Source organism: Leptonychotes weddellii, chromosome X (assembly GCF_054177405.1).
Source record: "Leptonychotes weddellii isolate Sample4059 chromosome X, ASM5417740v2, whole genome shotgun sequence".
NCBI lineage: Eukaryota > Metazoa > Chordata > Mammalia > Carnivora > Phocidae > Leptonychotes > Leptonychotes weddellii.
In genome coordinates, this window is record NC_138385.1 from 69,349,386 (window position 1) to 69,355,114 (window position 5,729).

Genomic DNA, 5,729 nt, shown 5'->3' on the forward strand with positions numbered 1-5,729 from the left:
TGACTGAGCCACCCAGGCGCCCCATTTGTTTTGTTTCTTAAACTCCACATAAAAGTGAAATCATATGGTATGTGTCTTTCTCTGACTGACTTATTTTGCCTAGCATCATACTCTCTAGCTCCATCCATGTTGTTGCAAATGGTAGTAATATCAAACTTAATGGTGTATGGCTGAATGCCTTTCTCCCTAGATCAGGAACAAAGCAAGGATGTCCACTCTCATCACTTTAATTCAACATTGTTTTGGAGGGTTAGTCAGTGCAATAAGGCAAGAAAGGGAAAAAAAAGATACATACAGAGTGGAAAGGAAGAAACAAAGATGTCTTTATTTGGAAGTGACATGTATGTATGTATTCATCTATGTAGAAAATCATGTGGAATCTACAAAAAACCACTAGAACTAATAAGTGACTTTAGCACGATTGTATGATACAAGATCAATATACTACACTTAACTGTATTTCTATATACCAGAAGTGACCCATAAGGAATTGAATTTTTTTTTAAGATTTTATTTATTTATTTGAGATAGAGAGAGTGAGCGAGACAACGTGAGCAGGGGGTGGGGCAGAGGGAGAGGGAGAAGCAGACTCCTTGCTGAGCAGGGAGCCCAACGTGGGGCTCAATCCCAGGACTTCAGGATCATGAACGGAGCCGAAAGCAGACACTTAACTGACTGAGCCACCCAGGTGCCCTGGGAATTGAAATTTTAAAATCACATTCATTGTAGCATCAAAAATATGGAAGTACAAGACCTGTACATTGAGTACAAAGCTTTGCTGAGAGAAATTAAAGATATAATAAGTGGAGACATAACCAGGTTCATGGATCAGAAGACTCAGTATAGTAAGATGTAAATTCTCTCAAGATTCATCTATAGATTCAATGCAATCTCAGTCAAAATCTTAGCATGTTTTGTTTTGTAGACTTGACAAGCAGATTCTAAAATTCATATGTAATGAAAAGGACCAAAACAACTTAGAGGGGAGCCTGGCTGGCTTAGTTGGAAGAGCATGCAACTCTTGATCTTGGGGTCATGAGTTCAAGCCCCATGATGGGTGTAGAGATTAATTACAAAAAAAAAAAAACTTAAGAAAAACAACTTAGAAAGGCAAGAACAAATTTGGCGGACTTCCTGACTTCAAGATTTATTGTAAAGCTCTATCAGTCAAGACATTGTGGTATTGGTGTCCAGACAGCAACATATATCAATGAAAGAAAATAGAAACTCTAGAAATAGATCCACACATGTATGGTTAATTGACTATTTTTAAGATATATTTATTTATTTGAGAGAGAGAGAGAGAGGGAGGAGGGGCAGAGGTAGAGGGAAAGAGAGAATCTCAAGTAGACTCCATGCTGAGTGCAGAGCCTGGCGCGGGGCTCTATCCCAAGACCCTTAGATCATGACCTGAGCTGAAATCAAGAGCTGGCCGCTCAACCATCTGAGGCATCCAGGTACCTCGGTCAATTGACTTGAAAAAGGTACAAAGGTAGTGCAGAATGGATAATACCTTCTTTCTTTCTTTCTTTTGCGAGAGAGAGAGCACAAGTGGGGGTGGGGGGCAAGGGCAGGGAGAGAAGGAATTTCAAGCAGGCTCCAGGCCCAGCACGGAGCCGACCTGGGGCTCAATCCCACGACCCCATGACCCCAAGACCACAACCTGAGCTGAAATCAGGAATCAGATGCTCAACCGATTGAGCCACCCAGGCACCCCTTGAATGGATAATATTTTCTTTTTTTTTCTTTTCTTTAAAGATTTTGTTTATTTATTTGACACAGAGAGAGAGAGCACAAGCAGGGGGATCCGCAGAGGGAAAAAGAGAAGCAGGATCTCCGTTGAACAAGGAACCTGATGCAGGACTCGATCCCAGGATCCTGGGATCATGACCTGAGCTGAAGGCAGATGCTTAACTGAATGAGCCACCCAGGCATCCCTCTCAATCTCTCTTTAAAAAAATAAAAATAGGGGTGCCTGAGTGACTCAATGGTTTAAGCGGCTGCCTTTGGCTCAGGTCATGATCTCAGGGTCCTGGGATCAAGCCCCACATCAGGCTCCCTGCTCCACGGGGAACCTAGTTCTCCCTCTCCCTCTGCCTGCCACTCCTCCTGCTTGTGCGCTTGTTCTCTTACTCTCTCAAATAAATAAATAAAATCTTTAATAAATAAATAAAATTAAAATGCCTATAAATAAATATTGATCTCTAATAAATAGATTTGCTTTTTGTAGAGGTATGGGTTAACAATTCCAAAAATCCCTTCTGTGTAATCTAGGCTTCAGGAAACATGTAAATATATTAGAAATAATGGGAGCTGGGTTACTTACTAATGGAGTTACAAATATAAGAAGGAAGTTATAAACATGGATGGAGGAAGAGAAGAATGTACCCTGAAGTATTGAATTGGAATTGGAGGTAACAAGATGATCTCAAGATTTTAGATAAGATAGAGAAAAAAAACTCTGTGTGTGTGTGTGTGTATTTCCCATGTTTGTTCACGGAGAGAGCCTGAAAGTAGATATACCTCTAGCAATAAGCAATGTACCCACTTAAGATACAGATTTGGTTTCATTTTCCATTTTAAAGTTTTTGTTTTGAAATAATTTCAGATTTACAGGGGCGCCTGGGTGGCTCAGTAGTTTAAGTGATTGCCTTTGGCTCAGGTCATGATCCCAGGGTCCTGAGATTGAGCCCCACATCTAGCTCCCTGCTCAGCGGGGAGCCTGCTTCTCCCTCTCCCACTCCCCCTGCTTTTGCTCATTCTCTCTCTGTCAAATAAATAAATAAAATCTTTTAAAAAAATAATTTAAGATTTACAGAAAAGTTGCAAAATAACAATCCCTGTATACCTTTTATTGGGATGCTCCTATGTTAACTTTTTGCCACTTTCCTTTATCATTCTTTCTTTCTGTGTATGTGAGTATATTTGTGTCAGGGGTCCCCAAGACCATCCCCCAGTTTGGTGATTCAGTGGGAGGACTTAGAAAATTCAGCATATAGTTGTACTCCTAGCTAAGTTGTAGTGCCATGAAAGGCTAGATACATGACAGGATCAACAAGAAAAAAGGACACAGGTGGAATCTGGAGAAATCCCTGCACAGACTTCCTTAGGCCACCCACCTGTCTTGAGCAAAGGGAAAAGTGACAGGGGCTGAAGTGCAGAGGAAACCAGGCAGAAGCTTGTAAGAGTCCTCTCCCAGGGCAGTCACACAGGATGCATTTAATTTCTCCAGCACTGAATTTGTGACAACACATGTGATGTGTTGTCTACCAGGGAAGCTCACTAGTGACTCAGTGCCTAAGGTTTTCACTGGGGGATGGTTACTGGCCACCCTCTACCTAGCATGTACCAAAATTCCAGACTCCCTAAAGGAATGCAGGTGCTCAGCCTAAATCACATTTTTTGTACAAATGGTTTGGCAGAATGAACCATTCTTATCCTTTAGAAAAGCTTTTATATCGGGGTGCCTAGGTGGCTCAGTCGTTGGGCATCTGCCTTCGGCTCAGGTCATGATCTCAGGGTCCTGGGATCGAGCCCCGCATCAGGCTCCCTGCTCAGCGGGAAGCCTGCTTCTCCCTCTCCCACTCCCCCTGCTTGTGTTCCTGCTCTCACTATCTCTCTCTCTGTCAAAAAATAAATAAATAAAATCTTAAAAAAAAAAGAAAAAGAAAAACTTTTATATCAGTCTAGGGAACTGTTTATCAGCCAAGTTACCAGATGCCAGTCAAGGGCTAACCTTGCAATCAAGTCTTTGTAAGGATAGCCAGTCTTGGGCCACTGTGTTTACTCTTTCCTGTACAAAGATATATAAGAGAAAGACATTCCCTTATATAACCACAGTATCATTATTGAAATCAGGAAATTAATACTGATGTATTCCTGTTATCTATTTTATAGACATTATTCAAAGTTTGCCAATTGTCCCACTGACACCTTGTTTTTATACACATTTTATTTATTTATTTATTTGAGAGAGAGACAGAGCAAGAGAGAGTGAGAGCGGGGAGGAGAGGGAGAAGCAGACTCCCCGCCAAGCGGGGAGCCCGATGCGGGGCTCTGTCCCAGGACCCTGGGATCATGACCTGAGCAGAAGGCAGACGCTTAACCAACTGAGCCATCCAGGCTCCCCTGACATCCCTTATAGTAAAATAAAAACCTTTTTTCTAGTACAGAATTCAATCTAGAATCACATGTTGCATTCAGTTGTTAGTTCCTTTAATCTCCTTAAATCTGGATCACTTCCTCAGTTTTTCTTTGTTTTTCTTTTTATGACCTTGATATTTCTGAAGAGTACAAACTGTTATTTTGTAGAATGCCCCTCAGTTGGGGTTTGCTTGATATTTTCTCATGATTAGATTAGGTTTGAATTTTTGGCAGCAACACCACAGAGGTGAAGCATCTTTCTCAGTGCATCATATCTGGAGGCAGGAAATACCAGTTTGTCCCCATATTGATGATGTTAATGTTGTCCTCGTGGTGAAGGTGGTGTCCACCAGGTTTCTCCACTATAAAGTTACCCTTCTCCTCATTATAATTAAGAAGTAATTTGTTGGGGGGCGCCGGGGTGGCTCAGTCAGTGAAGCATCTGCCTTTGGCTCAGGTTATGATCCCAGGGTCCTGGGATCAAGTCCTACATCGAGTCCCACATCGGACTCCCTGATCAGTGGGGAGTCTGCTTCTCCCTCTGCCTGCCGCTCCCCCTGCTTGTGCTCTCTCTCTCTCCCTCAACCTCTCTCTCTCTCTGACAAATAAAGAAATAAAATCTTTTAAAAAATTTTTAAAAAGAAGTAATTTGTGGGGAGATCCTTTAATACTATGTAAATGCAGTGTTTCACAGTACTATTTTACCCACTAGTTTTAGCACCCATTGATGATTCTTGCCTGAAATAATTACTGCAGTGGTGTTTGCCATATAGTTATTTTCTAATTCCATCATTTTTTCTACATTTAGTAGTTGGTAATCCACTGTAAGGGAGTTTTCCCTTGTCCTCCATTCATTTATTTAGATTAGTTGGGATTCATGGATTCTTTTTTTTTTTAAAGATTTATTTATTTATTTATTTATTTGAGAGAGAGACAGAGATGGCGACGGAGACAGGGAGAGAGAACACAAGTGGGGAGGATGGAGAAGCAGGCTCCCTGCTCTCAGCAGGGAGCCCGAAGCAGGGATCAATCCCAGTACCCTGGAATCATGACCTGAGCCAAAGGCAGACGCTTAACCGGACTCATAGATTCTTTTTATTTTTCTTTAAAGATTTTTTATTTATTTATTTTTGTGAGAGAGAGAGAGAGAGATTGAAAGAGAGAGCACAAGCAGGGGGAGCGGCAGGCAGAGGGAGAAGCAGACTCCCCGCTGAGCAGGGAGCCTGATGTGGGACTCAATCTCAGGACCCTGGGAACATGACCTGAGCCGAAGGCAGACGCTTAACTGACTGAGCCACCCAGGCGCCCCTCATGGATTCTTTTTAAATTCAAATTCATTCAATGGGTGGTAAAACAAGATGCTCCAGATTCACCTTGTACTTTCCTTGCCCCAGCCCTGCGATCAACCATTTCATCAAGGAGCTCTGGTTCCTGTTAGAGGAAAATGGTAATTAGACGAGAGAAATCAATTAGAGGCACACTAACTGGAAAAGAGGAAATAAAGGTATCTTTATTTTCAGATGATATTATTTTATACCTGGCAAACCCTAGAGAATTAATGATAAAATTATAACAATAAAAGTATT